Source organism: Triticum aestivum, chromosome 4A (genome assembly GCF_018294505.1).
Source record: "Triticum aestivum cultivar Chinese Spring chromosome 4A, IWGSC CS RefSeq v2.1, whole genome shotgun sequence".
NCBI classification, from domain to species: Eukaryota; Viridiplantae; Streptophyta; class Magnoliopsida; order Poales; family Poaceae; genus Triticum; species Triticum aestivum.
The window spans coordinates 667,638,016-667,658,215 of NC_057803.1; positions in this window are offsets into that span (position 1 = coordinate 667,638,016).

Genomic DNA, 20,200 nt, shown 5'->3' on the forward strand with positions numbered 1-20,200 from the left:
GCGGGTGGTATTGATTTCGATTGGCATTGCCTCCCTCCACGAGGAAGATCGGGAGGTATCTTACTGGGTGTGAGATGCGATTCCCTTGAAGTCCGGAGTGTAGTAATGGGCGACTTTGCGGTTAAGTTTCGAGTTATGTCTAAAGTTGATGGGTTCAACTGGGCTTTGGTTGCGGTTTATGGTGCCGCACAACCTGAGATTAAACCGGAGTTTCTGGCGGACGTTGTTTGAATCTGTGGGTCTGAGCAGCTTCCGATTTTTGTCGCGGGTGATTTCAATATCATTAGGAGGAGAGAGGAAAAAAATAATGATAACTTTGACGGCAGGTGGTCGTTTATGTTCAATACCATTATTGAAAGCTTGGATCTGAGGGAGATAGAGCTTTCTGGTAGAAAGTTTACCTGGGCCAATGCTCTGCCAAATCCGACATATGAAAAGCTTGATCGAGTTCTCGCGAGCGTGGAGTGGGAACAGAAGTTCCCTCTTGTTACGGTACAAGCTCTCACGCGGGGAGTTTCCGATCACACACCTTTGTTCGTCGACTCAGGGGAGCCGAACCATATGGGAAACAAAAACACCTTCTCATTCGAGATGGCTTGGTTCGAACGCGAGGGGTTCTTGGACCTCATAGCCAGGGAATGGGCTAAGGGTGTAGGAGGTAGGACGGCGGTCGAGCGTTGGCAGAATAAAATTAGGCATTTGAGAAGTTTCTTACGAGGTTGGGCTAAGCACCTCATTGGGGTGTATAAGATCGAGAAGGATGGGCTCCTTTCTCTTGTACAGGCCTTGGACATAAAAGCTGAATCCGCGATTTTGCTGCCTCCTGAGCTCCAGGTTAAAAATGAGGCGGAGAAGAGGTTGAAAGAACTTCTCCGCGAAGAAGAATTGAAGTGGGCTTTGCGAGCTAAGGTCCGCAAAGTGGTCCAAGGGGACGCGAATACTCAATTCTTTCATCTCATTGCTAATGGTAAGCACAGAAAGAAGCGGATCTTTCAACTTGAACAGGATGAGGGTACTATTTTAGGTCAGGATAATCTCAAAACCTATATTACCGATTATTATAGACAGTTATTTGGACCTCCGGAGGATAATTGTGTGTCCCTCGATGAGTCCAGGACTGAGGATGTGCCTCAATTGTCTGATGTCGAGAATGATATCCTGGTTGCCCCGTTCACAGAAAAGGAGGTGTTTTATGCTATTGCACTAATGAAAAATAAGAAAGCTCCCGGACCGGATGGGTTCCCGGTCGAGTTCTATAAAAAGTGTCGGCACATTATTAAGGGGGATTTACTACCTATGTTTCATGATCTATTCTCTGGACAACTTCAATTATTTCACTTGAATTTTGGAACTATCACATTGCTCCCTAAGAAAACGGATGCTGTGAGAATTGAGCAGTTCAGACCGATCTGCCTCCTCAATGTTAGTTTCAAAATCTTCACCAAGGTCGGGACCAATAGGCTCACACAGATTGCGCATTCTGTGGTGCAACAATCCCAAACTGCTTTCATGCCGGACAGGAACATCCTTGAAGGGGTGGTTGTTCTTCATGAAACGCTCCATGAAATCCACTCCAAAAAATTAGATGGAGTAATTTTTAAGGTGGATTTCGAAAAAGCGTACGATAAGGTCAAGTGGCCATTCCTCCAACAGGCATTGCGTATGAAAGGTTTTGATGAAGCCTGGCGCCGACAGGTCGAATCCTTTACGCAAAAAGGGAGTGTGAGAATTAAAGTGAATGACGATATAGGTCATTTCTTCCAGACACATAAAGGCCTCAGACAAGGAGATCCGATGTCCCCTATCTTGTTTAACATTGTGGTGGATATGTTAGCAATTTTGATAGGAAGGGCTAAGGAGAATGGTCAAGTGGGTGGTTTGGTACCTCATCTTGTTGATGGAGGTGTATCCATCCTTCAATACGCTGATGATACCATCATCTTTATGGAGCATGACTTGGCCAAGGCGAGAAATATGAAGCTGGTGTTATGCCTTTTTGAACAATTGACCGGGTTAAAGATTAACTTTCATAAGAGCGAGTTGTTCTGCTTTGGTAGAGCCAAAGACGAACAAGAGTCTTATAAGCAATTGTTTGGGTGCGAGTTGGGGAGTTTGCCTTTCGCATACCTTGGTATTTCGATACACCATCGTAGGCTGACAAACAGAGAATGGAAGTGCATCGAGGATCGATTTGAGAAGAAATTGAGCTGCTGGAAGGGTAAGCTCATGTCATACGGAGGCCGTTTGATCTTGATTAATTCGGTGCTCACGAGTATGCCTATGTTCCTCTTATCGTTCTTTGAGGTCCCAGTTGGTGTTAGGAAAAGACTGGACTTCTATCAGTCGCGCTTCTTTTGGCCGGGTGATGAACTTAAAAGAAAATACCCGCTTGCTAAATGGGACATCATCTGTCGACCGAAAGACCAAGGGGGTCTTGGTATTGAAAATCTTGAAGTTAAGAACAGATGCCTTCTTAGTAAGTGGTTGTGGAAGCTTTCTTCCGGGACTGAGGCCATATGGGCGCAGATCCTCCGCGGCAAGTACCTCCAGACTAAAACATTGTCCTAGGTCATAGTCAGGCCGACTGATTCGCCTTTCTGGAAAGGACTAATGAAAGTCAAACAATCATTGTTCAATAGGACGAGGTTTGTTATTGGAAACGGTGCAAGTACACGTTTCTGGGAGGATACTTGGCTTGGGGACTCACCTTTGGCCATTCAATATCCGTCTTTATATCGGATTGCTCAACGTCGTGAGGTGTTCGTGACAAAAGTATTTCACTCTATCCCCCTTAATATTCAGTTTAGACGGACGCTAGCGGACAATTGTTGGGAAGAATGGCTCCATCTAGTTAGGAGACTGATGGAGGTTCAACTTTCTCACCAACCCGATGAATTACGCTGGAAGTTGACTAGATCAGGAGTATTTTCAGTTAAATCAATGTATATTGGTATTATTGATTCGAACTCCATTCCAACTTCCAAGTATGTCTGGGTTGTCAAAGGCCCTTTAAAAATTAAAGTGTTTATGTGGTTTGTCCATAAACAAGTTATTTTAACAAAGGACAACTTGCTAAAGCGTAATTGGACAGGACCTACTAGGTGTAGTTTCTGTGATCGGGATGAGACGATCAAGCATCTATTCTTTGATTGCCCGTTGGCCAAAGTTCTTTGGCTGACGGTCCATATTGCTTTCAATATTACTCCACCGAATTCTGTCAACGCATTATTTGGGACATGGCTGAATGGGGTTGAGCCTGACTTAGCACGACATATTCGGGTTGGAGTTTGCGCTTTGTTGTGGACTATCTGGAATTGCAGAAACGATTTGGTTTTTAATAGAACATCACGGATTCATTTTTTGCAGGTTATTTTCCGAGCTACAGCAGTCATCCATTCATGGTCGCTACTCACTCCGATGGAGGCCAGGGAGCATTTGGTTACTGGATCCATCCGCTGGGAGATGGTAGCTCGGGATATCTTCAACCGGTTTGGATGGCGGTCATGTAATAGGATAGGCAATTAGTTTACCTATCGTTTTTAGCCAGCCGGTTGTGGCGTCTTTTCCTGGCTAGTTTGTGTATCTAGCCGTTTAGGCTCTGTGGAGCCGTCTTTTTCTTTTTTTGGATGGAGATTTTGGAACCTTGTTGGCACTTTTTGTTTTCTAGTTAATAAGATGGCCGTATGCATCATTCTGATGCAGAGGCCAGGGGGCCCCCCTTTTCGAAAAAAGGTAACACAACAGTTATCATTGATGATTGCTACCACTTGGCTTGCGAATTTAGTTTAATCCAGTTTCAATATTGTCCCAAAGAGGCAAATGACGCTGCACGTGAACTAGGTCGTGCTATGAGATTTAATTTTTTTTAGTGAGTGGCTTGGTGTTGCCCCAAATCTTTTACTTCCTTTGCTACTAAAAGATGTAAGTGTTATAACATGTGAATAAAGAGGGAGTTTTAGTTGTAAGAAAAAAGGATAACGGAAGAACAGACGAGAACAAGGAAAAGGGTGCGAGGAGAAAATATCGTCGGGTCATCATCAAGGGAGGTCCTCGGAAAACCCTAGTCGCCGCTTGTTGCGTCGAACTGTCGATGCAACGAAGGCAAAACCCTGCACCGGTAGCAATGGGCTGGCCAATTATACGAAAGCTAGACAGCCAGTTTTGGGAACCTTCTAGAAGGTTCCCTGAACCATTGTTCTGTTTCTTTCACCGGGTTTTCTAATTCTTCTTGAGTTTTTTTGTTTTTGTTTTTTGTTTTCCTTTTTTCCCTTTTCTGTTTCTTTTTCTTGTTTCTTTTCTTCTTTTTGTTTTCTGTTTCTTTTTTGTTTCTTTTTTATTTCTCAAGTTTTTGTAATAGTTCATCTTTCGAAAATTGTTCGGAAACTTAAAAAATGTTCTTGTTTTTTAAAAAGTTAATAATTACAAAAATATTCATATTTTATAAAATTTGTTCATAAATTTAGAAAATGTCTTCATTTTGCAAAAAATGTTCGGGAATTTCAAAAGAAAATGTTTAGATACACTGCTAGATCAACTGGTAGTAGTATGTTGCGTATAGCACTTGATCCTTTGTGCGTTAGAGATTATGGCGGTGGTTCACGAACCAACGCTCATGCGTTGCCCTGGTGGGTCACGGCCCAAATTTCGCTCAAGCACACAGCCACGCCAACTGGGTTTCCCATCTCATGTTTCAATTTGCCAAGGGGCTTATGTGAACACTTGAACAAGCTCATCCGACAGTTTTTTTGTTGCAGCAAGGAAGGCGAACGCAAACCTAGCTGGGTAGCGTGTAAGGATATGACTCCACCGAAGCATTGTGGTGGACTTGGTTTTAGAGATTTGGAGTTGTTTAACTTAGTCTTACTATCCAGGCAAGCCTGGAGGATTCTTGTTACTCCTAATGCACTGAGCTCGCGGCTACTAAAGGCGATTTACTTCCCCAACACATCCATTCTTGGGGCTGAGCTGGGCTCCCACCCATCACAGATATGGAGAGCGGTTCTGGAAGGTAGGAATGCACTCAAACATGGAATAATCTGCAGAATTGGCAATGGAGCAACTACTAGGGTTTGGGATCAAAACTGGATTCAAAGGGAAAGATCTATGTGACCCCTGGTAAGTCTAGCCCCGAACTCTCCAGTCCTTGGAGCGAGCTAATTGATAAAACGTTGGCGTCTTGGCGCGTTAACATTTTAGACAAGTTCTTTCTTCCAGCGGATGTTCGTGCTATTAAAATGTACCCTTATTTAGAAGCAACGTTAACGACTTTTCTGCATGGTAGTTTGAGAGGATAGGGACATTCTCCGTTCGATCTACATATAAATTGTTAGCTGCAATCAAAAGGAACAAGAAGGAGACGTTAAAAGGCCGAGCTAGTTCCTCAGATCCTACCTATGAGGAGAAGAGTTGGTCCTCGTTGTGGAACACTCAATTCCTGGCAAAAAATCAAAGTCTATCTATCGCGTCTTGATCGACATTCGCTCCCCACAGAGGATGTTCATCATCATCGCCACATGAGCAACGCCAATGACTACCAACTTTGTGGTTTAGTGGCCTCATGGACACATTCGCTTGTGGAATGCACATTAGCCGGGTGAGTTTGGGCTCTAGTGGACAAGGAACTTTCTGAAAACTTGTTGAGATGAGTGATCCGAGTGTGAAGAGGTGGATTTTTGAGCTCCGGGATATATTATCACATATTTCTCTGTTTGTCAAGATGGCTGTGACTTTGTGGGCGATTTGAACTGGTTGAAGAAAGGCGATGCATGAAAGCATTTTTCAGTGTCTGATGTCTACTCATTTGTTTATTGAACGGTTTATCGGTGAACTCGGTTCCACCAAAGAACTCTCCTAGCTAGGGGCATCTACGAGAACATCTCGTGCTGTTGCGCCAACCTCGTGGAGGCAGCGGGAAGAAGATTTTTGCAAAATCTATGTTGATGAAGGTGTCTCAGGAGATGGCAAAACGGGCATGTTGTCCGCTATTGGCAGAAGTAGAGACGATAGCTACTTGGGATCATCTCGTACTGCCTGGCACCACAGACCCGACGACATTGGAGATTCTAGCTTGCCGTGAGGCATACACTACTAGGAAAAGTCTAGCAGTAGCGCGGGTTTTAGAGCTATCAGTAGCACGGGATAGCGCACTGATATGTCTCCATCGTATCTACTTTTCCAAACACTTTTGCCCTTGTTTTGGACTCTAACTTGCATGATTTGAATGAAACTAACCCGGACTGATGTTGTTTTCAGCAGAATTGCCATGGTGTTATTTTTTGTGCAGAAATAAAAGTTCTCGGAATGACCTGAAACTTCACGGAGAATATTTTTGGAATTAATAAAAAATACTGGCGAAAGAATCAAGACCAAGGGGCCCACACCCTGTCCACGAGGGTGGGGTGCGTGCCCTACCCCCTGGGCGCACCCCCTGTCTCGTGGGCCCCCTGATGCTCCATCAACCTCAACTCCAACTCTATATATTAACGTTCGGGGAGAAGGATTCATCGCTTTTACGATACGGAGCCACCGCCAAGCCCTAATCTCTCTCGGGAGGGCTGATCTGGAGTCCGTTCAGGGCTCCGGAGAGGGGAATCTGTCGTCGTCGTCATCATCAACCATCCTCCATCACCAATTTCATGATGCTTACCGTTGTGCGTGAGTAATTCCATCATAGGCTTGCTGGACGGTGATCGGTTAGATGATATTTACCATGTAATCGAGTTAGTTTTGTTAGGGTTTGATCCCTAGTATCCACTATGTTCTAAGATTGATGTTGCTATGACTTTGCTATGCTTAATGCTTGTCACTAGGGCCCGAGTGCCATGATTTCAGATCTGAACCTATTATATTTTCATGAATATATATGAGTTCGTGATCCTATATTGCAAGTCAATAGTCACCTAGTATGTGTTATGATCCGGCAACCCCGAAGTGATAATAATCGGGACCACTCCCGGTGATGACTATAGTTTGAGGAGTTCATGTATTCACTAAGTGTTAATGCTTTGGTCCAGTACTCTATTAAAAGGAGGCCTTAATATCCCTTAGTTTTCAATAGGACCCTGCTGCCACGGGAGGGTAGGACAAAAGATGTCATGCAAGTTCTTTTCCATAATCATGTATGACTATATTCGGAATACATGCCTACATTACATTGATGAACTGGAGCTAGTTCTGTGTCACCCTATGTTATAACTATTGCATGAGGAATCGCATCCGACATAATTATCCATCACTGATCCAATGCCTATGAGATTTTCACATATTGATCTTTGCTTAGTTACTTTACCGTTGCTACTGTTACAATTACTACAAAACTGCTACTGTTACTTTTGCCACTGTTACTGTACTTCCATACTACTTTGCTACTAAATACTTTGCTGCAGATATTAAGTTTTCCAGGTGTGGTTGAATTGACAACTCAACTGCTAATACTTTAGAATATTCTTTGGCTCCCCTTTTGTCGAATCAATAAATTTGGGTTGAATACACTACCCTCAAAAACTGTTGCGGTCCCCTATACTTGTGGGTTATCAAGACTATTTTTTGGCGTCGTTGCCGGGTAGCATAGCTCTATTCTTTGAGTGACTTGGGATTTATATCTGCTGATCACTATGAGGAACTTGAAAGACGAAAGAACTAAGATTTTTCCCTCAACTACGAGGGGAGGTAAGGAACTGCCATCTAGCTCTGCACTTGATTCTCCTTCTGTTTTGAGTAAACATGCGACACCTAAACCTGCTTCTGCTATGCATGATACTTATGATGAAACTACTTCTATGCTTGATAATATTGTGCCATTAGGTGAATTTCTTGATGAACAACTTGCTAGGGCTAGAGAGAATGAAATTATTGAAACTGATAATACTGATGAAAATGATGATGAAGATTCTCCCCCTAGATATGAATTGCCTGTTGTTCCTGAGGGTTATGTTAAGGATGAATGAAATTATTGAAACTTATAATATTGTTGCTAGGGCTAGAGAGAATGAAATTATTGAAACTGATAATACTGATGAAAGTGATGATCAAGATTCTCCCCCTAGATATGAATTGCCTGTTGTTCCTGAGGGTTATGTTAAGGATGAAGAAACTGCTAGAGATTTTCTTGCTTTGGAATGACAGATCTGATCTTAAGAAATTGTTAGCTAAGCTGAAAGAAAAGTCTCTGAATTCTAGAATGAAATATGACCCTGCTTTTGCTACTTCACCTATCTTAATTACTGATAAGGATTGTGATTTCTATGTTGATCCTGAGATAATTACTTTGGTTGAACCTGATCCTTTTTATGGCTATGAATCTGAAACTATTGTGGCACATCTTACTAAATTGAATGAAATAGCCACCCTATTCACTAATGATGAGAAAACTCGTTACTACTATATCCTTAAATTATTTAGGTTCTCATTAAAGGGTGATGCTAAAACTTGGTTTAATTCTCTTGATCCTGGTTGTGTGCGTAGTCCTCAGGATATGATTTATTATTTTTCTGCTAAATATTTCCCCGTTCATAAGAAACAAGCTGCCTTAAGGGAAATATATAATTTTGTGCAAATTGAAGAAGAGAGTCTCCCACAAGCTTGGGGGAGGCTTCTCCTATTACTTAATGCTCTGCCTGATCATCCTCTCAAGAAAAATGAAATACTTGATATCTTTTATAATGGACTAACCGATGCTTCCAGAGACCACCTGGATAGTTGTGCTGGTTGTGTTTTCAGGGAAAGAACGGTTGATCAAGATGAATTGTTATTGAATAATATGTTGACTAGTGAAAATAATTGGACACTTCCCGAACCAACTCCTAAGCCAACTCCGAAGAAAAGGGGTATTCTATTTCTCAGTCCTGAAGATATGCAAGAGGAAAAGAAATCTATGAAAGAAAAGGGTATTAAAGCTGAAGATGTTAAGAATTTACCGCGTACTAAAGAAATACATGATCTTGATAACCCGACACAGGTAGTAAAAGTACATTCTCTCTATAGATTTTATGAAGGTGATATTCCTCGTTATAAGTCTGCTGGCCAATGCTTAGATGAGTTTGATTATTTTATTGTTAAACAAGAAAACTTCAATGCTTATGTTGGTAGACAATTGAAACGTAATGCTTATATGATTGAACGCTTGAGTGATTATATGCCCAGAGTTAAAGGTGAACTTAAACTTATTAGTAAACATGCTTCTGTGGTTACCACTCAAGTAGAAAAAGTGCTTAAAGATCAAAATGATTTTCCCAATGAATTAAATAATAAGAAAAATGATAATGTTGTTAGAGTTATGACTAGAGGTGGTAGAATGACTCAGGAACCTTTGTATCCTGAGGGTCACCCTAATAGAATTGAGCAAGATTCTCAGAGAAATAATGTTAATGCACCTAGTCCTTCTAAAAAGAAGAAGAAGAAAAATGATAGGACTTTGCATGCTTCTAGTGAACCTGTTGTTGACACACCTGACAATCCCAATGATATTTCTATTTCTGATACCGAAACACAATCTGGTGATGAATATGAACCTAGTGATAATGTTAATGATGATGTTTATGTTGATGCTCAACCTAGCAACAATAATGATGTAGAGATTGAACCTGCTGTTGATCTTGATAACCCACAATCAAAGAATCAACGTTACGATAAGAGGGACTGCGTTGCTAGGAAGCATGGTAAACAAAGAGAACCATGGGTTTGAAAACCCATGCCTTTTCCTCCTAAACCATCCAAGAAAAAGGATGATGAGGATTTTGAGGGCTTTGCTGAAATGATTAGACCTATCTTTTTGCATATGCGTTATACTGATATGCTTAAAATGAATCCTTATGCTAAGTACATGAAAGATATTGTTACAAATAAAAGAAAGATACCAGAAGCTGAAATTTCTACCATGCTTGCTAATTATACTTTTAAGGGTTGAATACCTAAGAAACTTGGAGATCCAGGAGTACCAACTATACCATGCTCCATTAAAAGAAACTATGTTAAAAGTGCTTTGTGTGATCTTGGAGCCGGTGTTAGTGTTATGCCTCTCTCTTTATATCGTAGACTTGAATTGAATAAGTTGACACCTACTGAAATATCTTTGCAAATGGCTGATAAATCAACCGCTATAACTGTCGGTATTTGCGAGGATGTGCTTGTTGTGGTTGCAAACGTTACTATCTTGACAAACTTTGTTATTCTTGATATTCCTGAGGACGATAGTATGTCGATTATCCTTGGTAGACCATTTTTGAATACTGCAGGGGCTGTTATTAATTGCAACAAAGGCAATACCACTTTTCATGTTAATGGTAATGAGCATACGGTACACTTTCTGAGGAAACAACCTCAAGTTCACAGCATACATACTATTGAAAAAATTCCAACTATTACTATTGGAGGTTTTGAATTTCCTCTTCCTACTATCAAGAAGAAATACGATATTCTTATTATTGGGGATGTACATATTACCGTTGAGGTAACTTAGTGCTATTCGAAGATTCTCCGGTTTCATGTGATTCGGAATGAGTTTGTTAACAAGACTTGATCAACCTTGTTAGTAGATTCCTTTTGATGAGCATGAGATGGATGAAGTTAAAAAGCACAACTCTCTGTACCCTCCGTTTATGTTCTGTTATTTAGATTAAATAAAGCAAAAAATAGTATTTTCTGTCTGTTTCCTGAATTATCCTTGCAATAAAAATGCCCCAAAAATAAAAGTCCTCCAAATGTCCCGAAAATGGAATATGATTTTTTTCTATAATATTTGAGAATATTTGGCACTGAGAACACATCAGGGGGAGCGAACACCTGGCCACGAGGGTCCAGGGCGCGCCCCTGCCTCGTGGGCCCCATGTGGCCCCTCCACTTATTCCTGCACCCACACACTCCTTCCTCCCAAAAAAATCACCAACCAACTCAAGCACGAGTTCTAGCTCATTTTGCTGCTATTTTCGATCTCCTTGCTCAAAGCTCCACTCACAAAACTGCTTTGGGGGATTGTTCTTCTGTATATGACTCCTCCAATGGTCCAATTAGGCTTTGTTTTAATGCTTTATTCATTGTAAATTTTTGCTGCTAAGGTGACCATGTTCTTGAGCTTGCATGCCAGATTTATATGGTCCCAAGTAGTTCTAATGCATGATATAATCTCTAGGCACTTGCGGGGGTAGTTGCTATCAATTTTGTTGAGTTCGGTTCACTTTTATTTTGAGTTACTAAAAATGTCAGAAATTTCCAGAAAACAATGAAGAGATTTTTGAGGGGCTCTTCCAGCCGAAGCTCAAAGGATAAAAAAAGTGAAGAGGGTAAAAAGCCCAAATATAATCTCCCTCGCACCATGGAAGTTGGCTGTGTGAATGGCATTGTGATGAGTTCTTGAGAGCAGCCGGGATTCATGACGATTTTTATTATTTGGCTGAGAATGTAGGCCTCACCGACTTCCTCCACGACTAGCTCGATCAGTATCTCCTACTCACTAATATTTTTGTGCAAAATTTTTACTTTCATACTAGGAAATCACCACCTTCATTGGAGTTTCATTTATATGATGAGGTTAAGGAGATGTCACTTTATGATTTTTGTGGGGTTTGCAGGATACCCTTCGTGCGTAGCATAGAGGAACCACATCGTAGTGATGTGGATGGATTTATTGATATGATCGCTGTAGGCGAGACGAGGAAGGTTTCCGATGCAAGAATTACTAGCATACACTTTCCTGTTCTACGCTACTTTGCAATATTTGCTAGTAGATGTTTAATTGGTCGCGGGAACAGTGGAAATCTTAGTGCCCCTGATATTGTTATTTTGCGCCATGCTTTGTTTCGTGATACCACTTTCAGTCTATGCGTTGTTATTGCTAAGCGATTAAGTTTGAACCGTACAAAGGGCCCCATCTTTGGAGGCATCTTTGCTTCACGCTTTGCTAAACACTTTATGATACCTATTAGGCATTATGAGAAAGAGGAAAAGTTGCTGCCCCCTATTTTTCTAGATTATAAGTGTATGGTAGCACATGAATTTAACAAGGTGATGCTTAAGTATAAGTTGATATTTAATAAAACTCACTGTGAGACTATTATCTTGCCTGCACCCTCATTGTTTAACATATTTTCAGGCACGTACATCAACTTGCCCGAGGCCATTTATGCATATTGGAGGCTGACACAAGCTCCAGAGCCTGAACCGGAACCACCACTTGACCCTTATCGACAGTTTGTTTATCAGTGGGATCCGGAGGAGATCGCCAACCAGTGGCACCCTAATGACACTGCTTAGTACACCGGAGAGAGTAGCTTCGATCCATGGGCATGGACCAACTTAGGCCAAAAGCCTAAGCTTGGGGGAGTACGTATTTCTCACCGACATTACATTCAAGTTCACACACTCATTCCAGTTGTTGGTGCTCATACTTTTTAATTGTACTATCCATGCTAGTTTATTTTCTTTTCTAAGTCTTCTTGCGTGTTTGAATAACCTTAAGAAAAAATAAAAACATTAGTTGTAACTTTTAGCTAGTTTACTTTCCATGCCTGTAGTAGTAATAATTAAAAGAAAACTCAAAAAGATTTCTCATTCTTCTTTTGCTTGTTGGGAGCTTTCACGTGTAAATAGTTTTATTTCTTTTCTTTTCTTTGGGAGCTTTCACGTGTAAATAGAGGAGAAGACCATGATGAAAATGTTGAGTGGCTCTCATTTACATTATTATTGATTTAACCAAGAGCCCATATTACCTTGTCTTCTCGCTTGAATTGAATGCTTGCGGATTCCAGCTTAGTCCAATGCACGTGCACTATTATTATTAACCACACCGTTCGGTCGTGCAAGTGAAAGGCAATAATGACGATATATGATGGACTGATTGAGATGAGAAAAGCTGGTATGAACTCGATCTATCTTGTTTTTGTAAATATGATTAGTTCATCATTCCTGATTCAGCCTATTATGAATAAACATGTTTGCAATGACAATTAGAGATTATAGTTGCTTATGCCATGCTTAATTATTTAGGAGTTTATAATGGTTTACCTTGCGTGCCAACATGCTATTAAAATGGTTGTGATGTGGTATGATAGGGTGGTATCTGATACGTCCATTTTGCATCATGCTTTTATATCTATATCTATTGCATTATGGGCTGTTATTACACATTATGTCACAATACTTATGGCTATTCTCTCTTATTTTACAAGGTTTATCATGAAGAGGGAGAATGCCGGCAGCTGGGATTCTGGCTGAAAGGGGAGCAAATATTGGAAACCTATTATGCACAACTCCAATAGTCCAGAAACTCCACGAAAGTTATTTTTGGAATTAATAAAATATATTGAGTAAAGAAAGTACCAGAGGGGGCCCACACCCTGGCCAGGAGGGTGGGGGCGCCCCCCCCCATACTGGGCGCGCCCCTGTCTCCTGGGCCCCTGGTGGCCCTCCGATGCCCATCTTCTGCTATATGAAGGCTTTTATCCTGGAAAAATCATAAGCAAGCTCATGGGATGAAACTCCGCCGCCACAAGGCAGAACCTTGGCGGAACCAATCTAGGGCTCCGGCGGGGCTGTTCTGCCGCGGAAACTTCCCTCCAGGAGGGGGAAATCATCACCATCATCATCACCAACGATCCTCTCATCGGGAGGGTGTGAATCTCCATCAACATCTTCACCAGCACCATCTTCTCTCAAAACCCTAGTTCATCTCTTGTATCCAATCTTGTATCAAAACCACAAATTGGTACCTATGGGTTGCTAGTAGTGTTGATTACTCCTTGTAGTTGATGCTAATTGGTTTACTTGGTGGAAGATCATATGTTCAGATCCTTAATGCATATTAATACTCCTCTGATCATGAACATGAGTATGCTTTGTGAGTAGTTACGTTTGTTCCTGAGGACATGGGTGAAGTCTTGCTATTAGTAGTCATGTGAATTTGGTATTCGTTTGATATTTTGATGAGATGTATGTTGTCTCTCCTCTAGCGGTGTTATGTGAACGTAGACTACATGACACTTCACCATTATTTGGGCCTAGAGGAAGGTATTGGGAAGTAATAAGTAGATGATGGGTTGCTAGAGTGATAGAAACTTAAACCCTAGTTTATGAGTTGCTTCGTAAGGGGCTGATTTGGATCCACTAGTTTCATGCTATGGTTAGGTTTACCTTAATACTTGTTTTGTAGTTGCGGACGCTTGCAATAGGGGTTAATCATAAGTGGGATGCTTGTCCAAGAAAGGGCAGTACCCAAGCACCGGTCCACCCACATATCAAATTATCAAAGTACCGAACGTGAATCATATGAGCGTGATGAAAACTAGCTTGACGATAATTCCTATGTGTCCTCGGGAGCGCTTTTTCTCATTATAAGAAATTGTCCAGGCTTGTCCTTTGCTACAAAAAGGATTGGGCCACCTTGCTGCACCTTATTTACTTTCATTACTTGTTACCCGTTACATTATATCTTATCACAAAACTATCTGTTACCTACAATTTTAGTGCTTGGAGAGAATACCTTACTGAAAACCGCTTGTCATTTCCTTCTGCTCCTCGTTGGGTTTGACACTCTTACTTATCAAACTATGATAGATCCCCTATACTTGTGGGTCATCAAGACTCTTTTCTGGCGCTGTTGCCGGGGAGTGAAGCGCCTTTGGTGAGTGGAACTTGGTAAGGAAACATTTATATAGTGTGCTGAAATTTTCTGTCACTTGTTACTATGGAAAGTAATCCTTTGAGGGGCTTGTTCAGGGTATCTTCGCCCCGACCAGAAGAGCAAAGATTTGCTCCTCAACCTATTGAATCTACTGAAAATGTTTGATGATGTTGTTAAGAGGAAGGTTTTCCCTTTATCTTTGAAGGGAGACGCATTGACATGGTATATGCTATGTGACGATACGGGATCTTGGAACTATAAACGATTGAAGTTGGAATTTCACCAAAAGTTCTATCCTATGCATCTTGTTATGGCCTCATAATTACATATATAACTTATGGCCTCATGAAGGAGAAAGCATCGCTCAAGCTTGGGGGAGGCTTAAGTCAATGTTATATTCATGCCCCAATCATGAGCTCTCAAGAGAAATGATTATTCAATTTTTTTTATGCTCGGCTCTCTCTCAATGATCGCACCATGCTCGATACTTCCTGTGCTGGTTCTTATATGCTGAAGACTACTGAATTCAAGTGGGACTTATTGGAAAGAATTAAACGCAACTCTGAAGATTGGGGTTCCGACGATGGTAAGGAGTCAGGTATAACACCTAAGTTTGATTGTGTTAAATCTTTTATGGATACCGATGCTTTTCGTGGATTTAGCGCTAAATATGGACTTGACTCTGAGATAGTAGCTTATTTCTGTGAATCTTTTGCTGCTCACGTTGATCTCCCTAAAGACAAGTGGTTTAAATATAATTCTCCCATTGAAGTAAAAGTACTTGCAACTATTACAGTTGAAGAAAAGACTATCACTTATAATTATCCTATTGTTCCTACTACTTGTGTTGAGAAACCACATTTTCCTGTTAAAATAAGGGATCATGCAAAAACTTCAACTGTTGTTCGTAAGAGTACTACTAGAACATATACACCTCCTGAGCAAATTAAAGTTGAACCTAGTATTGCTATAGTTAAAGATCTCTTGGATGATGATATTGTCGATGGGAAACAACACCTATGGGATCACTGGAATCCCTTCTGTGGTTGCGGGGCACAGAATCATGAGAAGAGCGGGACTAGTGGATAGCACAAAGGGGATTTACCCAGGTTCGAGCCGCAAAGATGCGTAAAACCCTACGATCCTGCTTTGGTGGTTGTATTAGTGTTCTTGAGCTCTGGAACTAGCTCTGGGTGCTGCTGTTGGAAATATGCCCTAGAGGCAATAATAAATTAGTTATTATTATTATATTTCCTTGTTCATGACAATCGTTTATTATCCATGCTATAATTGTATTGATAGGAAACTCAGATACATGTGTGGGTACATAGACAACACCATGTCCCTAGTAAGCCTCTAGTTGACTAGCTCGTTGATCAATAGATGGTTACGGTTTCCTGACCATGGGCATTGGATGTCGTTGATAACGGGATTACATCATTAGGACAATGATGTTATGGACAAGACCCAATCCTAAGCCTAGCACAAAGATCGTAGTTCGTATGCTAAAGCTTTTCTAATGTCAAGTATCATTTCCTTAGACCATGAGATTGTGCAACTCCCGGATACCGTAGGAATGCTTTGGGTGAACCAAACTGTTGGAAATATGCCCTAGAGGCAATAATAAAAGCATTATTATTATATTTCCTTGTTCATGATAATTGTCTTTTATTCATGCTATAATTGTATTATCCGGAAATCGTAATACACGTGTGAATACATAGACCATAACATGTCCCTAGTGAGCCTCTAGTTGACTAGCTTGTTGGTCAACAGATAGTCATGGTTTCCTGACTATGGACATTAGATGTCATTGACAACGGGATCACATCATTAGGAGAATGATGTGATGGACAAGACCCAATCCTAAGCATAGCACAAGATCGTGTAGTTCGTTTTGCTAGAGTTTTTTCAATGTCAAGTATCTCTTCCTTAGACCATGAGATCGTGTAACTCCCGGATACCGTAGGAGTGCTTTGGGTGTACCAAACATCACAACATAACTGGATGACTATAAAGGTGCACTACAGGTATCTCCGAAAGTGTCTGTTGGGTTGACATGGATCGAGACTGGGATTTGTCACTCCGTATGACGGAGAGGTATCTCTGGGCCCACTCGGTAATGCATCATCATAATGAGCTCAAGGTGACCAAGTGTTTGGTCACGGGATCATGCATTACGGTACGAGTAAAGTGACTTGCCGGTAGCGAGACTGAACGAGGTATTGGGATACCGACGATCGAGTCTCGGGCTTGTAACGTACCGATTGACAAAGGGAATAGTATACGGGGTTGCTTGAATCCTCGACATCGTGGTTCGTCCGATGACATCATCGAGGAGCATGTGGGAGCCAACATGGGTATCCAGATCCCGCTATTGGTTATTGACCTGAGAGCCGTCTCGGTCATGTCTGCGTGTCTCCCGAACCTGTAGGGTCTACACACTTAAGGTTCGGTGACGCTAGGGTTATTAGGAAGACTTGTATGTGAATACCGGATGCTGTTCGGAGTCCCGGATGAGATCCCGGACGTCACGAGGAGTTCCGGAAGGATCCGGAGGTAAAGATTTATATATGGGAAGTTGTCAAACGGACACCGGAAAGTTTCGGGGGCATATCGGTATTGTACCGGGGCCACCGAAAGGGTTCCGGGGGTCCACCGGGAGGGGCCACCCCTCCCGGGGGGCCACCGGAAGGGTTCCGGGGGTCCACCGGGAGGGGCCACCCCTCCCGGGGGGCCACATATGCTGCGTGGGGTAGGAGCCAGCCCCTGGAGGGCTGGGCGCCCCCCCTTGGGCCCATGCGCCTAGGGTTGGGGGGGGGGAACCCTAGAGGGGGCGCCCCCCTTTGCTTGGGGGGCAAGTCCCCCCTCCCTGGTCGCCGCCCCCTCTAGATCCCATCTAGAGGGGCCGGCTCCCCTTGCCCCTTCCCCTATAAATAGAGGGCTGAGGGGATGGCTGCATACCCAAGCCAAGGCGCAGCCCCTTCCCTCCCCAACACCTCTCCTCCTCCGTACGTGCTTGGCGAAGCCCTGTCGGAGTACTGCTGCACCAACAACACCACGCCGTCGTGCTGCCGTTGGAGCTGTCTTCCTCAACCTCTCCTTCCTCCTTGTTGGATCAAGACGGAGGAGACGTCGTCCGTACCGTACGTGTGTTGAACGCGGAGGTGCTGTCCGTTCTGCACTTGGTCATCGGTGATCCGAATCACGGCGAGTACGACTCCATCATCACCATCCCCTTGAACGCTTCCGCACTCGATCTACAAGTGGTATGTAGATGCAAACTCACTCCCTTGACTCGTTGCTTAGATGAACTCATAGATGGATCTTGGTGAAACCGTAGAAATTTTTTAATTTTCTGCAACGTTCCCCAACAGTGGCATCATGAGCTAGGTCTATGCGTAGTTCTCTATTGCACGAGTAGAACAAAATTTTGTTGTGGGCATAGATCTTGTCAACTTGCTTGCCGCTACTAGTCTTATCTTGCTTCTGCGGTATTGTGGGATGAAGCGGCCTGGACCAACCTTACACGTACGCTTACGTGAGACCGGTTCCACCGACTAACATGCACTAGTTGCATAAGGTGGCTGGCGGGTGTCTGTCTCTCCCACTTTAGTTGGAGCGGATTCGATGAAAAGGGTCCTTATGAAGGATAAATAGAAGTTGACAAAATCACGTTATGGTTATTCGTAGGTAAGAAAACGTTCTTACTAGAACCCAATTGCAGCCACGTAAAAGATGCAACAACAATTAGAGGACGTCTAACTTGTTTTTGCAGCAATTGTCATGTGATGTGATATGGCCAGAAGTTGTGATGAATGATGAATGATATATTGTGATGTATGAGATCATGTTCTTGTAATAGGAATCACGACTTGCATGTCGATGAGTATGACAACCGGCAGGAGCCATAGGAGTTGTCTTTATTTTTTGTATGACCTGCGAGTCATTGAAGAACGCCATGTAAATAACTTTACTTTATTGCTAAACGCGTTAGCCATAGAAGTAGAAGTAGTCGTTGGCGTGACAACTTCATGAAGACACGATGATGGAGATCATGATGATGGAGATCATGGTGTCATGCCGGTGACGAAGATGATCATGGAGCCCCGAACATGGAGATCGAAGGAGCTATATGATATTGGCCATATCATGTCACTATTATATAATTGCATGTGATCTTTATTATGATTATGCATCTTGTTTACTTAGAACGACGGTAGTAAATAAGATGATCCCTTACAAAAATTTCAAGAAATGTTCTCCCCTAACTGTGCACCGTTGCTAAAGCTCGTCGTTTCGAAGCACCACGTGATGATCGGGTGTGATAGATCCTTACGTTCACATACAACGGGTGTAAGACAGATTTACACATGCAGAACACTTAGGGTTAACTTGACGAGCCTAGCATGTACAGACATGGCCTCGGAACACAGAGACCGAAAGGTCGAACACAAGTCGTATGGAAGATACGATCAACATGGAGATGTTCACCGATGATGACTAGTCCGTCTCACGTGATGATCGGACACGGCCTAGTCGACTCGGATCGTGTAACACTTAGATGACTAGAGGGATGTCTAATCTGAGTGGGAGTTCATTAAAATAATTTGATTAGATGAACTTAATTATCATGAACTTAGTCTAAAACTTTTTGCAAAATATGTCTTGTAGATCAAATGGCCAACGCTCATGTCAACATGAACTTCAACGCGTTCCTAGAGAAAACCAAGCTAAAAGATGATGGCAGCAACTATACGGACTGGGTCCGGAACCTGAGGATCATCCTCATAGCTGCCAGGAAACAATATGTCCTAGAAGGACCGCTAGGTGATGCTCCCGTCCCAGAGAACCAAGACATTATGAATGCTTGGCAGTCTCGTGCTGATGATTACTCCCTCGTTCAGTGCGGCATGCTTTACAGCTTAGAACCGGGGTCCAAAAGCGTTTTGAGCAACACGGAGCATATGAGATGTTCGAGGAGCTGAAACTAGTTTTCCAAGCTCATGCCCGGGTCGAGAGATATGAAGTCTCCGACAAGTTCTATAGTTGTAAGATGGAGGAAAATAGTTCTGTCAGTGAGCATATACTCAAAATGTCTGGGTTGCACAACCGCTTGTCCCAGCTGGACATTAACCTCCCGGACGAGGCGGTCATTGACAGAATCCTTCAGTCGCTCCCACCAAGCTACAAGAGCTTTGTGATGAACTACAATATGCAGGGGATGGTGAAGACCATTCCTGAAGTATTTTCAATGCTGAAGTCAGCAGAGGTTGAAATCAAGAAAGAACATCAAGTGTTGATGGTCAATAAGACCACTAAGTTCAAGAAGGGCAAGGGTAAGAAGAACTTCAAGAAGGATGGCAAAGATGTTGCCACGCCCGGTAAGACAGTTGCCGGGAAGAAGTCAAAGAATGGACCCAAGCCTGAGACTGAGTGCTTTTATTGCAAGGGGAAGGGTCACTGGAAGCGGAACTGCCCCAAATACTTAGCGGACAAGAAGGCCGGCAACACTAAAGGTATATTTGATATACATGTAATTGATGTGTACCTTACCAGTACTCGTAGTAACTCCTGGGTATTTGATAC